General features: G+C 34.9%; 1 long non-coding RNA gene across 1 annotated transcript; it reads left to right on the top strand.

Moving 5' to 3' along the window:
* Nucleotides 1-8,326: 8,326 nt before the first annotated feature.
* On the top strand, nt 8,327-13,727 carry LOC145550541 (uncharacterized). The gene is made up of 3 exons (XR_014086429.1): nt 8,327-8,975; nt 11,652-11,877; nt 13,187-13,727. It is a non-coding gene; the product is annotated as an uncharacterized LOC145550541 (long non-coding RNA).
* Nucleotides 13,728-16,796: the final 3,069 nt, after the last annotated feature.

Here is a 16,796-nt window from a genome sequence, read left to right as displayed (position 1 = left end):
AATCAACTTATTGAAGAAAAACATATATATATATATATATATATATATATATATATAATATATATATATATATATATATATATATAGTTTAAAAGTGATTAAAAAGTCTATTACACTGCACTGGGGACACATGAAAATGAACATGTCAGTCAACAAAAAGATGTGTAAAGAACAAAATAATATTTAAAAGGCATTGTGTTTATATTTGAATAATGGTAAACATCTAATTCCATCCATTTTCCTGCACCCTTGTCCCTTAGTGGGGTTGGGAGGGCTGCTGGTGCCCATCTCCAGCTAAATGTGTAATTAAAATACTTTGTTGTTCAGTTGTTTCAGTGGCTACCTGTATTAGCTGTTTGCAAGTTTTCCTGCCGGGGTTGCCCGTACTGGACTGTGTTTGAGCTTCTCTTTATTAATTTATAATAAACATCATCATCATCACCTGGGTCTCAGTGTTCATTCTCACCACCAACAACCACAAATCATGACAGTTTAAGTTTTGGGAGAATGTATGTGCATCTGAACAGCTTCATTGATACTTTATCTTGTCACTTGTGTTGACATTAGCTACATTGTGTTTACAGCAGCGCTCTCTGGTGCAGCCCACAACATCTCATGCAGTTTGGCCAATGTAGAGAGGAGATACAGCTGTTTGATTAACCTAGGGAGTGCAGTGGAGTCAAGTTATAATCTAATGCTATTGGATCCTTTAGAGAATCACTGAAGTCAGCCATAAATATCTGGTGGAAATCACATGAAGCCTGGTTGATTTAGAGACGATTGTAGACATGGCTGGCATTGCTATTTGCTAATAAGGCATGCCCACATGCTTCAGCTAGCAGCCAACATACACAGAGTTCATCATCAAGTCATTTTATATCAATTTGCACAGCATTGAACCCATTTGAGTCAGAGTAAAAGAAAGACTTCCAGCAGACAAAAACAGGTGACTTCCTGTTGGAGGGGGCGTGGCTAAGGTGATGTCATCATATGACCTTGTGAATGTGATCAAGGCTGGCCAATAATGAGACATGGAAAGTCTGATGAAGTTGTCACTTTTCCTGTAGAAGTTATTGCATTTTAGTATTTCATGGCACAAAGCCAAAGTTTGACACTTAGCCACGCCCACATGCTTTGATGTACGAGAATTCTTTTGATAACTTTTCACCTTCAATGTCTTAAGTGTGTGCTGAGCGAGTTTGAAGTCTGTATCTCAAAAGCTGTAGGAGGAGTTCGATCAGATGCGACGTCTATAAAAAACCGGAAATGGCGGCTTTGATCCAAAATGGCCGACTTCCTGTTGGGTTTGGACCATGGCTCCAAGAGACTTTTTTGTACATCCTGACAACGTACACATGTGTAACAAGTTTCATAATTCTAGGTTAAAGCATGGCTTGGGGCTGATGATTTAAACTCTTCTAGGGGCGCTGTTTAGACATTAGGCCACGCCCACCAAATATTGCACTGGATTACTGTCCGGAGTTGGATAAGGATCCATCTCAGTGAGTTTGGTGCAGCTGGACTCAAAATTGTGGAATACAGAGCCAAACGTATGGACACGTTGTTACAGGTATATTCGCCACGCCGCCACGCCCACCTGCTGCCTCCAAAACAAACAGCGTTGGAAACCATAACACACCAACATGTCTTCTGTTTGTGGACACAGTTTCATGTTGATTAGGTTAAAGAGGTCAGGTAGGGACCGATCACAATAAAACATGACACTTCCTGTTCTAAGGGGGCGTGGCTTATGTGATCTCAAGATTTCACAATTGGGTCTTGTAGGGCATCCAAAGGTGATCACACACAGAAAGTTTGGTGGCTCTGTGACCTTTTTAGGAGATATAACTGTTTATTATTTTATGGTGAGTCAGTGAACTTTGACCCCTAGTATCACCCCTTCAGCATGCACGAAAACTCACCGTTTTGATAACTTTTAATCGGGCATGCCTTCTGAACCAACTGACCAAGTTTGAAGCCGATCCATCGAAAGCCCTAGGAGGAGTTCGATCAAATGCGAAGGCTATAAACGGCCAAAATGGGGTGAAATTTGCAAATTCAATCCAAAATGGCCGACTTCCTGTTTGACATACACTATGAGAACAATTATAAATTCTAAGAGGCTTGGGGAGTTCTACAAGTGTACCAAATTTCAAGTCTCTACAATAAAGTAAGTGAATAGGAAAGGGTCTTTTGAAATTTTCTAGGGGGCGCCGTTGAGCCATTTTTTTTGCGATTTTTGCGCGGACCTTAAAATACGTAAATTTTTCACAGTCTCTATGGGCCTACCAATTTTGGTGAGTTTTTGAATATGTTAAAGCCCCCAAAAAGGCAATTCATTTGACAGAAGAAAAATAAAAAAAAAAAAAAAAAAAAAAAAATAATAAACATTTGAAAAACAATAGGCCTTCGCAGCGCTTAGCTGCTCGGGCCTAATAAAATAAACATTTGAAAAACAATAGGCCTTCGCAGCGCTTAGCTGCTCGGGCCTAATAATAAACATTTGAAAAACAATAGGCCTTCGCAGCGCTTAGCTGCTCGGGCCTAATAAACATTTGAAAAACAATAGGCCTTCGCAGCGCTTAGCTGCTCGGGCCTAATAATAATTACAGCACGAAAACAATAGGCCTTCGCAGCGCTTAGCTGCTCGGGCCTAATAAACAGCACGATTACAATAGGCCTTCGCAGCGCTTAGCTGCTCGGGCCTAATAATTAAAGCTCCGCGGAGCATCGAGCGGCCCGAGCAGCCAAGCGCCGCTCGGCCTATAGCCACCGCGTGGTCCCAGCACCGCCTTCCCCCAGCCACCGCTGATGCTCTGACGGAGCAGCCAACCCCGCCCTCCTTGAATTACTCAGTGTGTCATGTTTGGCTTTGCTCACAGAAAAAGTACAAAAATCTGTTAAGGATTGGCTGCAGCATGTAGATCAGGGGTCACCAACCTTTTTGAAACTGAGAGCTACTTCGAGGCTACCGAGTCATATAAAGACTACCAGTTTTACACGCTCTTCTGAAATAACAAATTAACTCAGTTTACCTTAGACATTATCATTAATGATTAATGATTCTCATCTATGGGTAGAAACCAATCACGTTAATGATTTCTCACAATAATTAGCATTGAAAACTCGGTGGGAAACAGATATCAATATTCAGCACTTTATCTCTTAATCTCAGTAATTGGGTGATTCTATTTTTGCGGCAACATTTCGGCCTCAGGATTTTTGAAAAAAAAGTATTCTTTTAAGTTTTGAATATTTTGTTACAACACTGACATGTTTAACAATAAGAAATTAATAATGGGCAAGCTCAGGATTGGATAAATTAATAATTACATGTGTTTTTTTTCACCATTGTCTCTCAATGTGTTCCATCCTGTTATGAACATTTACATATGGACCACAAATAGTTAAACATTTAAATTGAAAAAATAATGACTTTTTCTTAGAATGAGTGTGTCCCTTTTACTATATATGTTTTATTCTTGAAATTGTAACACATCATGAAGTTACGAATTATTTATGACTGTATTTTTTAGAAAACCCTGTTTTTTTATTCATTATTACCTACAGCATTGAAAATATTGGAAATTTTAAAAACGTATACCAATATTTGCATTTATTGGTCTTCAACTCGGGCTGAAAAGTGGCGCAGTTTGTAGAGTTGTTTCCTTGCAGCAAGAAGGTTCTGGGTTCGAGTCCCGGCCCCGATCTCTCTGCATGGAATTTGCATGTTCTCCCTGTACATGCGTTGGTTTTCTCCGGGTATTCTGGTTTCCTCCGACAGTATAAAAACATGACTGTCAGGTTAATTGTTCTGTCTAAATTGCCCCTAGGTGTGAGTGTGTGTGTGCATGCATGGTTGTTTTTCCTGTGTTAACCTGTGACAGACTGGCGACCTGTCCAGGGTGTACCCCGCCTCTTGCCCGGCACACCAGCTGGAAATGGGCACCAGCAACCCTCCCGACCCACTGAGGGTCAAGGGTGAAAGGAGATAGATGGATGGTCTTCAACTCTCAACATTGCTCAGAAAAATCCACAGTACTTAATGTTTCTGTAACAATATTTAATAAAAACATGTGTGGAATGGAACATAACAATGTGGATTGTCTTATAACAGGGTGGAAAAATCAAAGTCTTTGATTCTAAAATCTGATGATTTTCATTATTAGTTGCAGGATTCGCTCTTTCAAGTCAAAGTATAGGTAGATTATTTTTCCTGGCTCTATTTGGCAAGAACACGTGATATCCCTGTAGTAGAATTTTCCAGGAGAGGTACTCATTTTTCCCTTCACAAGAGTCAATGGGGGGTAACTAGTGAAATGAAAACAGACAAATGGCAAAGACATCTGATAATACCTCAGACTATTCTGCAATTCTATTCCATCTTCTCAAAATTTTTTATTTGACTTAAAATTATTTCTTTTCACCCTAATTTCTACCTTATTTTGTTCATGAACATACCAGGGTGGAACATAAGAGGGTGGAACTTTTGTAACTAATTTACCTGTAGTTCTTTATGTGGTCAACATTTAGCTAGCTAACATTCAACCGAATAACAAACTTTTAGTGACTAAATCTAACATTATATTTTTTAAATTCTACTGAATAACCATTTTTCACAATCTTTCCTAACAGGGTGGAACATAACAGGGTGGAACTTTCTAACTAATCTACCTGTAGCTCTATATGTTGTTAACATTTAGCTAGCTAACCTGTAAAAGAATTACAAACCTTTAATGACTAAATCTAACATTATGTTTTTTAAATTCTACTGAATAAACATTTTTCACAATCTTTCCTAACATGGTGGAACATAACAGGGAGGAACAGGTGATCACACACAGAAAGTTTGGTGGCTCTGTGAGTTTCTTTGTAGGAGATATAACTTTACTATTTTATGGTAGTCAGTGAACTTTTACCCTTTGCATTACCCCTTCAGCTTCTATGAAAACTCACCAGGCCATATGCTTTGATGCGTTCGGCAGCCCTCCCAGGCGATGCCCCAAAAATCTGGAGCATATTGGGACATGTAGCAAAGATATCCAGCTGTTTTTTTAACGTAGGGGGTGCACTGGAGTCAAATTACAATTAAACCGTATTTGGATGTTGGGATTATGTATTTTTGAATAAGAGACGATCATAAGCATATGGCGAGGGATTTCCATTTTTCCACGTCCACATGGTCAGTAGTCATTCACTGAGAGTTCATCATCATGTCATTTTATCTCAGTTAGCAGAGGATTAAACACATATGAATTAGACAGTAAAAGTAAGGCATAAAGCAGAAAAAAACATGGGAATTCCTTTTGGAAGTTGGCAGGGCTAGGGTGATTTCAGAAGTGAGACATAGGAAGTCTGATGCAGCTGTGACCTTTTATGTGGAAGTTATTTCACTAATGTTTTATGGCGAATAGTCAAAGTTTGGGACACCTATATTTTTTGATATACCGACATTTCTGTTATAACTTTTTACCTTTAATGTTTCAACTTTCTGCTTACTGAGTTTGAAGGTTTTATTTCAAAAGCTGAAGGAGTTCGATCAGATGCGACACTGTTTGAGACACAATTTAACTGCTGACTAATTTTATCCCTCACCCAGCAGTGCATGAAGCCAGGTTTCTCAACAAACATCACAAAAGGCATTGCTCGTTGAACTTGCATTTTACTAATTTGCATCCAAATACACTCTATGTGTTACTGGGTGTGACTTTGTGTTGGGGGTGGGAGTTGCTTAATGTCCGGCCCCCTGCTAATTGGAACCTTTCAGACTTACATACAAACAGGCAGGTTTCCTCACTCAGAGGTCAAACATTCTTGGTGATATTTGGAAGGAGTTTTTCAGACAGAAAATCTTCTCAACAAGATGAGGTAAGTGTTCAATGTAAACACTTTTTATTGTATGAAAAGGTATATGCTGACAAAGTGTCCTACTTCCTAATTTTTTTATCTTTTTTTTAGCAAAGTCAAGTCAGTTGTTCATGTTGTAGTTCCTAAACAACAACAACAAGTACCATTTAGGAGAACATTCACACAGCTGAAGAAAGGTATGTTTTTGGACAATATTTTTAATAAGTTGCATACTGAAAAGAAAATAAGAGTTCCAGTAGTTTAAGAGTGGTTGCTAGTTTAAAATATAACATGCAGTTTCTTTTTTTAAGTTTAGTTTACATTTTTTTATGTATATTTTTTATGTATGATGATGAGAAATGAAACACTGGAACCATCACACATTAGTTTTCATATAAATTATACAAGTATTTATGTTACTTTCTTTTTTATCAACACCCAACTCAGTCTGGATTCTTGGTGACAGTTATATCCGACGAAGTAATCACCGTGCAAGGGATACTATTGGGAGCAACCTTGGACTAACCGCCCATGTTGAGTGGTTTGGTCGAGGGGGCATGTGTTGGAACTCCCTACTTGACGTTTTCCACCAGTGCCTTGAAGGAAGAACTGTTGCAGATGTACTGGTAATTCATTGTGGTGGCAATGACTTGGGCAAGGTGAAAAGTGTGCTGCTTGTCAAAGCAATGAAGAGGGATCTGGAGTACCTTCAGAAAAACTTTCCACAGATGAAGATTGTGTTTTCTTTAATAAACCAAAGACGTCATTGGAGATACGGACCTCCTGGGAAGATGGAAAAAGCAAGAAAATTTGTTAATAGTGTCATGCATGCTTTTGTTTTGGCTTCTAATGGAATATCTGTACGTCATTCAAATATAGTTTTTGACAAGCCAGGGCTATTTTTGGAAGACAATGTTCACTTAACTGATGAGGGGCATGATGTGTTTTTAAGTGGTATTGTTAAGGGTCTGAAAGACCATGGTCTTTGAAGTGTGTTAGATGTTATTTTGTATGCCTTTGGTTTTACAACAGACGTGTGACCTTTCCAGGGGCACCCCGCCTCTTGCCCGGAGTGTTAGTTGAAGATGGGCACTAGCACATCCCGACCCCAGTAAGGGACAAGGGTGTATAGAAAATGGATGGATGTACTTTTTTTCAGGTTTTTCAGATGTAATCTCAGCTGGAATAATTGTCTAGGTTTTTGTGATGTTTGTTAACATGTATTATAATTGATTTTGGATTACATGAAGCAATACTTTATTAAACAAAGCAAACTTCTCTAATTTTGTCTTTTCTGCACTCTAAAAAGAAAAAGTTGAACCAACTTAATGGAATTGTTTCTATGGGTAATAATCAATTGAATTAAGTTTATCCAACTTAATTTATTAAGTTTAACCAATTCAATATATTATAATCATCCAACTCAATTTGTTAATTTTAAAACAAATGTATTAAGATTGAAATAACTAATTTAAGGCAGTTACTTCACATTAGAGTCACATTCATACAGCAATATCCATATTGGCAGGAGGGAGCTGGAATTGAACCTAGAACCTTCTGATTATGAGACAACTGCTCTACCCACAGAGCCACAGTCACTGGGGAATGTTTCCTTTGTAAGTTTGAGTCATGGTCAGAGGTGGGATGCAAATATTTAACTTAAGTATTTAAAGTAAAGTCAAAGCAAAAAGGTCCTTTAAGGAAAAGATTTGTAACTTTTAAATGATTCTCTAAAAAGTGGTTTTTGAGCTGAAGTTCATCTTATGCACTTAATTACATTAATTTATCTTAATTCTTTTACTATGCTAACTAACTTTTTTCAGGTCATGTAACACAAAACTTACACTAAATAGTTGAACCAACTTAATAGAATTGCTTCGATAGGTAACAAGCAGTTGAATGAAGTTTATCAAACTTAATTTGTTAAGTTTAACCAATTCAATATATTCTAATTCTCCAAGTCAATTAGTTAATTTTATTTAACAAATTTATTAAGTATGTTTAAGATAACAGATTTAAGTCGCTCTTACTCAAATCATTTATTTTCTTCTAATAAACATTCAAAATATTTTTGTCTTGATTCTACAGAACGTCAACTCAAACTTTTAAGTAGTTCCAAACTAAATATTCTAAAAACTCATTTTACAGTTTCCTGTATTCTAATGTAAAAGTTACAAATCTTTTCCTTAACGGATGTTTTTATTTTTACTTTATTTGAAATACTGTCGTCTTGTAATGGAAAGGTTCTAGGTTCAATTCCAGCTCACTTCTGCCATGTATCGATATGGATAGTGGTGTGTGAATGTGCCTGTAATGTGAAGTGCTTTGAGTAGTCAAAGTTATTGGAAAAGTTTTGTGTAAGTTCAATGATTTGAGTAAGACTGAGTTTAATATTTTATCTTAAACATACTTAATACATTTTATTAAAATACTTAGTTGGATGATTAGAATATATTGAATTGGTTAAACTTAATAAATTAAGTAGGATAAACTTAATTGAATTGCTTGTTATCCATAGAAGTAATTCATTTAAGTTGGTTCAACTTTTTCTTTTTAGAGTGTGTTTTAGAAATGTGTTGCATTTAAGGAAATCGGAAAAATGGATTTCATATTTCATTCAAGCATTTACTGGTGACAAAACATTTACGGAATGAGCTGCAAATGCGCACAAACTTATAGCAAAACTCATGGGTTACATTTTGTGCTTTATATAGAAGTAAACCAATATGAAAATAGTGCTTTTATAAAGTTTTGAAGTCAGTGCTGTACAACAAAATTGAAGTGAACACTCGGCATGTTGTCAGTGTTTTCACAGAAGCCTTTTAAATGCATCACACGTTTCCCTGATCCACACCTGGACTACTTAGGGTAATCAGTACATGTGCCATCTAACATTTTTAGTTGGAGTTCCGTTGAGTTTAGTTGCAGAGGACACGTAGAGGTGAGCGTGTTTAATTATTTTTTTGTTATTTGAAAATAAGTGTTCAGTCTGTTCTTTTTTCTTTGTCACTTTTATTTACTTCTAATCTTTTCTTTTCTAGAAGATGGCTCACTGTTCCCCTGCAAAGTTTGCAGTGTTCTCCAATCCTGAACTTCACTGTTTGAAGCAAGAGGCTCAGGTCGCTTGCGTATGTATTTGAGATGTGCCAAGTATTTTTTCGAAAGGATTGTTATCAGGTCATGTATTTGATGCTCATTTTAGATGGAATTATCTTAGTAATTGTTGGACATAAATCATTTTTAAAATGTGTTTTCAAGAAAATAGGTGAGGGGTTCTGGTGAGGGGATAGAAGCTGTTATTGTTGAAATGTCTCCCAGTTTAGTTGGTGGGGAGGAGATTTTACCGTTTGAGTATTCCTGCTTAGATGGGTAAAATGTCATAGGTTTTTTAACAATACTTTAGATTTTCTATGTTTGTAATGTATATTTATTACATTAATTTTATGTTTTCTTATAATATAAAGATGTAAGAATAACATGTACATGATAGTTGTAGGAGTACAGGTGGTATCTAGATCTCTTTTATAAACTAAAATTACATTCATTATTAAAACAGTATTTATCTCTAAATATTTTATTTTAGGTAGAAGAGTAAGAAATGGTAATGGTTTTAATGGAATAAAATAGGTTTTAAAAGAATTAGTAAGTAGTATAATAATTTTTTGGAGAGGAATTAAGCATATAGACAAATAGTTAATGTTATTTGAAATATTTAATATAATTGTATTAGAGGTTTTATATATTTGTGTATTTAAGATTATATAGGTTGTTTTTAGAAGAATTGCTGGCAATCTTCAAATGGATAACCAAGCACTTATTTCTGTTTATTTGTACAGTCATGGCCAAAGGTTTTCAGAATGACAAATATTATATTTTCACATGATCTGCTGTCCTCTTGTTTTAATGTGTGTATTTAAGATGTTTTCATCACATACAGAAATACAATTGCACTCATGAGTAACAAAAGCTTTTATTGACAGGTAGAATGAGTTAATGCACCAAGTCAGTATTTGCAGTGTTGACCCCTCTTCTTCAGGACCTTTGCAATTCTCCCTGGCATGCTCTCAATCAACTTCTGGACCAAATCCTCACTGATGGCAGTCCATTCTTGCACAATCAATGCTTGCATTTTGTCAGAATTTCTAGGTTTTTGTTTGTCCACCCGTCTCTTGATGATTGACTACAAGTTTTCAATGGTATTAAGATCTGGGGGGTTTTTAGGCCATGGACCCAAAATTTCTGTTTTGTTCCCTGAGCCAGTTAGTTATCACCTTTGCTTTATGGCCAGGTGCTCCATCATGCTGGAAAAGGCTTTGCTCATCACCAAACTGCTCTTGGGCGGTTGGGAGAAGTTGCTCTCGGAGGACATTCTGGTACCATTTTTTATTCATGGCTGTGTTGTTAGGCAAGACTGTGAGAGAGCCGACTCCCTGGGCTGAGAAGCAACCCCACACATGAATGGTTTCAGGATGCTTTACAGTTGGCATGAGACAAGACTGGTTTTCTTCTCCCAACAAGCTTTTTTCCAGATGTCCCAAACAATCGGAAAGGGGATTCATCAGAGAAAATGACTTTCCCCCAGTCCTCAGCAGTCCACTCCCTGTACCTTTTGCAGAACATCAGTCTGTCCCTGATGTTTTTCTTGGAGAGAAGTGGCTTCTTTGCTGCCCTTCTTGAGACCAGGCCTTGCTCCAAGAGTCTCCGCCTCACAGTGCATGCAGATGCACTCACACCTGCCTGCTGCCATTCCTGAGCAAGCTCTGCACTGCTGGTAGTCCGATCCCGCAGTTGAAACAGTTTTAAGAGACGGTCCTGGCGCTTGCTGGTCTTTCTTGGGCGCCCTGGAGCCTTTTTGGCAACAATGGAACCTCTCTCCTTGAAGTTCTTGATGATGCGATAGATTGTTGACTGAGGTGCAATCTTTCTAGCTGTTGTACTCTTTCCTGTTCGGCTATTTTTCTGCAGTGCAATGATTACTGCACGTTTTACTTTAGAGATAACCATGGTTCACAGAAGAGAATTACCAGTCTCTTTTTAAAGTGTCCAGTTGTGTCATTCTTTCTTAATCGTGATAGATTGATTTCCATTTCTTTCCTCAAACACCACACCTTTGTTAATGGAGCGAAGACTGAAACAATGTTAGCTGGTGCTTTTTAGGGAGGGCTGCAATGAATTTTAAATGTGTTTTGGGGGATACAGTACATTTTCTAGGCAAATATTGACTTTACAATTAATTGCTGTTAAGCTGATCACTTTGTATAACATTCTGGAGTTTATGCAAAGTCTCGTTAGACTTTGTAAATATTAACTTGTGAATTGTTCTGAAAACTTTTGGCCATGACTATATTTATGCAATTCTTTAATTATCATTATTTAAATGTTTTAATCATGGAATAGATATTGGAGAGTACTTTATGCTTTTTTGATATATGTTCCTTGTTAATTCAAGTGGATTGCAGTGTTTCAATAGTACAGTGTCAATGTATTATCTGCAAGTCTAGTTGTGTGGAAGTTTTTCAGCTTCTGTTATGTTTATAAGTTTTCTTCAATAATTCATAATGACAGGTACACTTATTAGGTTTTTTTGCAAATGTTTATATTATTTGTTTATACTCTTGTATTTTCTTACTATTTTTCATAATCAATTTAAGTACATTTCATATACAGCCGTTAGAGTTATGGAGTATAGCCTATGCCAGTCATTTCATTTCTATATTTTTTATCATTGTGATGATTTGTTCAACATTAGTGTTTTAAAGTCGAAATATGTTAAATATTTACATATATATTGTTTTTATTTTCAGTATCTTGTGAATGATGGTGTCAGTACCAGAGAAGACGTCTTCAAAAATGTGTGTCATGTCTTTGACAAGACATTTACTGCCTTGTCTCAAAGGGAGAGGAAGTGCAAGGCGTTAGAAAAGAAGGTGGAATTTCTTAAGGAACAGTTGGAGAAAGCTGAAAGGCAATATTCAAATGCTCAAAAGGATTTGGACATTTTGCATGCGTGTGCGGCATTTTTTGATGACGGTAGGCATTTAAATAATTTTTAATGTTTATGAAAGGTATCATTTTAGCATGTAGAAGAAACAAATTTATTTATAAGATATCAATTTATAAGGGTCATTCACAGATTAGTTCTTTTTGTGAATGAAAAATTGGGTAATTGAATGGGATCTTTGGTATTTGCAGTGCTTATGAAAAATATTTTTCTTAGATTCTTTCTGTTTCTTCATGTAAAAAATAATTTCTTATGAAAGAGTTTAATCATAAGAATTATAAAAATTTGAAAATATAGAAGTGAAAGTTTATCTACAAAATAACAATTGCATATATTTAGTACTTTTATAATAATGATAGTGTAAGTCGGACAGTTTTGTCTTTATAGTAGACTAGGATTCTTTTCATATATCTTAATTAGATAGAGATTATTTTTCCAAAAGGTCAAATGCTTGAATATATTTAGGTGTATTATATGTTTTTGTGAAATGAATTAAAAAAATTAACATTTTGCAATGTTATTTGTGTTCACTTCACAAAAAAGTACTCAAGGATAAGGTGCATAACCTCCGAAGATCAGGAGAATTTCATGTTTAACTAAAATAATATGCGTAATTTCCAGGGATTAAAATATTGTAATTGCCTTACTTTATACCAAATTTTTTATTGTAAAAAATTTAGAAATACATGTGAGAAAGTTGCTGTTTGTACATATGAATTATTTATTTGTTTTGGATATTAATTTAGAAATAGTTGCGTTTGTTTGAAGATACAACATATTTGTAAGAAAGTAGTTCTTTAATTTTGGTCAATTGTTTTTGTATAGTTTGTGCTATATTTGATCCAATGTAGCCCATAATAATGTTATAGTTTATATAATATCTGTGTGAATTTTATTATTGTTATGAATATGTCTTTTAAAACAACAAGCAAATAGTCAAGTGTTAGTCATTTATGAAAGGTTTAAAAATTACAGCAGGTGCATTTTTACATAGGTCATAAAAAATCAACTGATCAGCAGGTTTAAAGCAACTTTGCTATGTTTTGGATGTGGTTTTTGTGAGTAGTAAATCATGTATTTTTTTTTTAGAATTCAAATTATTTTGGAAATATATGCATTAGTTTTCAAATAAATTAAACATTATGTAATACTTTTTGTAAAGTTAATGTTAGAAAGCAAGAACATTGTAAGACATGCACATATGTTGATAAGGAATAAATTTTTCTTGCTTAGTACTTCCTATTTTTTCATGTTGTTGAGTGTTGGAATATGTTTGTGTAGTATATTCAATACAGCATTTAATCTGTCTTTAATTTTTTTAATGTTAATATTTTGCAGAAAAAAAGGATTTCTTCACTCAGACTGAAGATTTTTCTGTGGATGATGTTGTTGAAGGCTTGATGGAAGCAGAGGCAACGTGTGATCAAGATAATTAACGTAGTGACATTTTTTTCTGTAAATAGTTTTGGTGTGAATTTGTTTTTTGGTGTGTTTTTACTATTATAACTTAAGTATTTATAATAAAAGTGGTTTGGTGTGGAGTTGTCTGTTTAGTAATTTTTGTTTTTAAAATATTTGTGTAATATTATAAAAGAACATCGTCTTTCAAGGTTGGAAACAACAGTTTTTAAGGCAAGCATTTTAGTTTCAGGGACGGATAAAGTGAGATATTTCTAGATTAGTGAGTTTTTCATAAATGGTGAGAGATTAACTGTTTGAAGAGTTTTTTTATGTAGGATTGGCCATTTTTTGTGAATGTTAAGTATGTAGTGCATATGAATAGCTGTTCATAATCTTGTGGATATTTCTAATTTCATTGTGGAACAGGATATAGTTCAGGACATTTTCTAGGTGGTTTCTTTGTTGACTGGGGATCTATTTTTTGAGTTGTGTAAAGAAGTTTTTACGAAGGATTAGTAGATCACAACAGGTAATGGAACAAATTCATTAGTAATTTTCACAATGTTTTACAATCCTTTCTAAAATAATTGTAATATTAGAAACATTATTCATAAACCATTTTTAAGAGGGTTAAAATCTAGCTGGTACATTCTTATTAGGTGGTAGGTTTTGTAATGCACTTTAAAGGTACCGTAATGTTTTATGGAAAATGGGTTAGATCAACCAACAAAGAAGAATACGTATTTTATTATCTTGCTATTTTTTTTGTCTTGATTTGTAATGTTCATTTTTGAATATTAAGTAATAGTTTGCATTGTTCAATATAATTAAGTTATTGGGTTAGATCAACAAAGAATACTTTAAATTGTTATAGTGTACAAGGTGTTTTTTTACACAATACAAAAATTATTTGTAAGGAGTAAATAGTTTTCATTTGCTAAGATAGTGAAGGATTTTGTTTGGTGAGTAATAAAATATCACACATTATTTGAGAATATTCTATAACACTTTCAAAATAAAACATTTCACTTTTTAAATATGGGCTCACTTCATAAAATCTGCTTTATTCATTCAATGTAAAATGTATAATAAGTTGAGGGTGAAGTACATGAATGTGATTAGGATACAGTGATACAATTAAAATGCAGTAATAAAACAATTTTGTTTTATTTTCTTCAAACGTCTTATGTCATATGTATTTATGCTAATTCTGATGTTTTATCCATCTTATTAGTTTCTCCTATGCTGCTTTACGTGAATGATGTGCGCGATTTATGTGTCAAGCCTGAACGCCTATTTTTTTTACGTTACCCTAACGCTGTTCCGATTTTGCCATCCCCAATCACTAGACTTTAAATCGTTTTGCAGAGCTCCCTGGCAATGCACAAAATATCTGGTGCAGATAGGGCCATGTACTGAGATACAGCTGTTTGATTAACCTAGTGGGTACAAGTGTGGACCCTTTTTTATAAGGCAAATTAAAGACAAAATGAATTCTGATAATCATAGATCGAGAAAAGTACATTATAGTGGATGTTAAGTAGTCATAGTTTAAAAAGTAGTCATTATTTCATATGCATGTCCAACAGGGACTGGTTTATATGCCATAATATATTTCACAAAGAAATTGTTATTCAGTAATGGAAACATGAGTCAAAGTTATTAGAGCCAAAAGATCACATAGAAACTCCCGGTTTACTTATTTTATAGCAGTCTTTCCTCCCGTTTTAAAAAAATCATCAATAATATTTCCACTAAAGTAACATACTCCTAAAGATCTATCATTTATAATATTATTATGGAAATTTAAAATACAAAGGTTGATATTTTTAATCGTCTGATTCATGAGATCATTTTCCTACTTTGATATTTAATTATCTAAATAAGCAATTCTCCATTATGAGATGCATAGTAAGGAGCCTAATGAAAGAAAATAAAGGTTAGATAAAACTTTGAGACCAAAGGTTGTAACAAGTTTTTAATGCATGTGATATTAAAAACATGCAGAATAATCTAACATATCAGATTATTCTGCATATAATCTGATATATTATTTTCCAGAAGCTCTTAGCATGACTGTTCCAGAAAGGAAGGTTAATAGCTGGAAAAATCACAGTATTACTAGATACATAATTTTATTAAACATGAAACAAACTTTTATTATTAGTATATAAAAATAGCTAGTTAATTTAATAAAACAAGTATGACTTGTATAAAATAAATGTACATAAATAATGAGGAAAAATAAAGGTAATTATTATCAGAATCATATAAATAATTTTTTAAATTGTTTAGAAGTTTTTTGTGTTTTTCATGATTCTATAAACAGAAATTTCTTTGGAGATTTCTGAAGTAGCATTGCAAAGCACAAACGCATTTCTTTACAATATATGGCATATTTCAAAGGCCTTTTTAGTCTTTTAAAGTTACTAACAATTTTGTGCATGTAATCTGTAATTCTTCAGGCAATTGAATGTTTTAATGATAGTCATATGAAATGGAATGTATGTTACAACAGCTTTCCAGAGAACCTAAAATTTTGCAGGTTACTCTTTATAGATTGCTTAATGGCATTATAGAGGCTCACAAGGAATTTAAGAGATATTGAATTCTTAGTCTTACTAGTCAACGCATATATCGTAAATGTTCATTCTAGATAGTCAAAATGTTGCTTTTTAAAGTGAAAATGCTTTGTAAGATACCTAGAATGTTACACATGAAACGAATGTATATAAAACTGCTTACCATAGCCGTTGCTATGCTGTTGCCTTCAAATATGGTTGCAGCGAATGAGGAACGTGTATAGTCCGGTGACGTCATGCACAGTTTGCTCTATTGGTTGAAGTAGAGTTATGCTGTTATGTCATTGGTTGTTTTTTTTAAACAATCGGTTGAGTGGCCATTTTTACGGTCTTCCTTGAGAAATGAGTCAGTCTTGTACAGACACGCTCTGAGTTAGCTTCGTGTGAGCTTCGAGTTAGCAAACTTTCAAACACCAGACGGAACTTTACTGAATAGCTTTAAGCATATTTTGTTGGTTCATCAATTCTTCGAGGATATTTTCGTCGAGGTAAGTCTTGCATGTGTTTGTTAAAGATGTTATGACTGACGTTTGTTTCGTTTGAAAATAAGTGTAGAGCTTTATTCATTTGCATTAACTTAAAGGCTGGTGGCGGCTAGCTACTTGAATGTAGTCGGCTCGTAGCCGCTAGTTACTTCGATGGAGTCGGCTTGTAGCGGCTAGCTACTTTGATGTAGTCGGCTTGTAGCCGCTAGTAGCCGCTAGTTACTTGGATGGAGTTGGCTTGTAGCGGCTAGCTACTTGGATGTTTTCGGCTTGTAGCCGCTAGTTACTTGGATGGCTTGTAGCGGCTAGCTACTTGGATGTTCGGCTTGTAGCGTGTTTGTGGGCTTGTAGCGGCTAGCTACTTGGATGGTTGGCTTGTAGCGGCTAGTACTTGGATGTTCGCTGTAGCGCTAGTACTTGGATGGATGGCTGTGCGCTATGTAGCGGCTAGTACTTGGATGAGTTGGCTCGTAGCCGTTA

The sequence above is a fragment of the Poecilia reticulata genome, unplaced genomic scaffold (genome assembly GCF_904066995.2).
Source record: "Poecilia reticulata unplaced genomic scaffold, P_reticulata-male-v2 Scaffold_78, whole genome shotgun sequence".
Taxonomy (NCBI): domain Eukaryota; kingdom Metazoa; phylum Chordata; class Actinopteri; order Cyprinodontiformes; family Poeciliidae; genus Poecilia; species Poecilia reticulata.
Note: the sequence above shows the minus strand (reverse complement) of the source record. Positions and strands in the feature narration are given on the sequence as shown.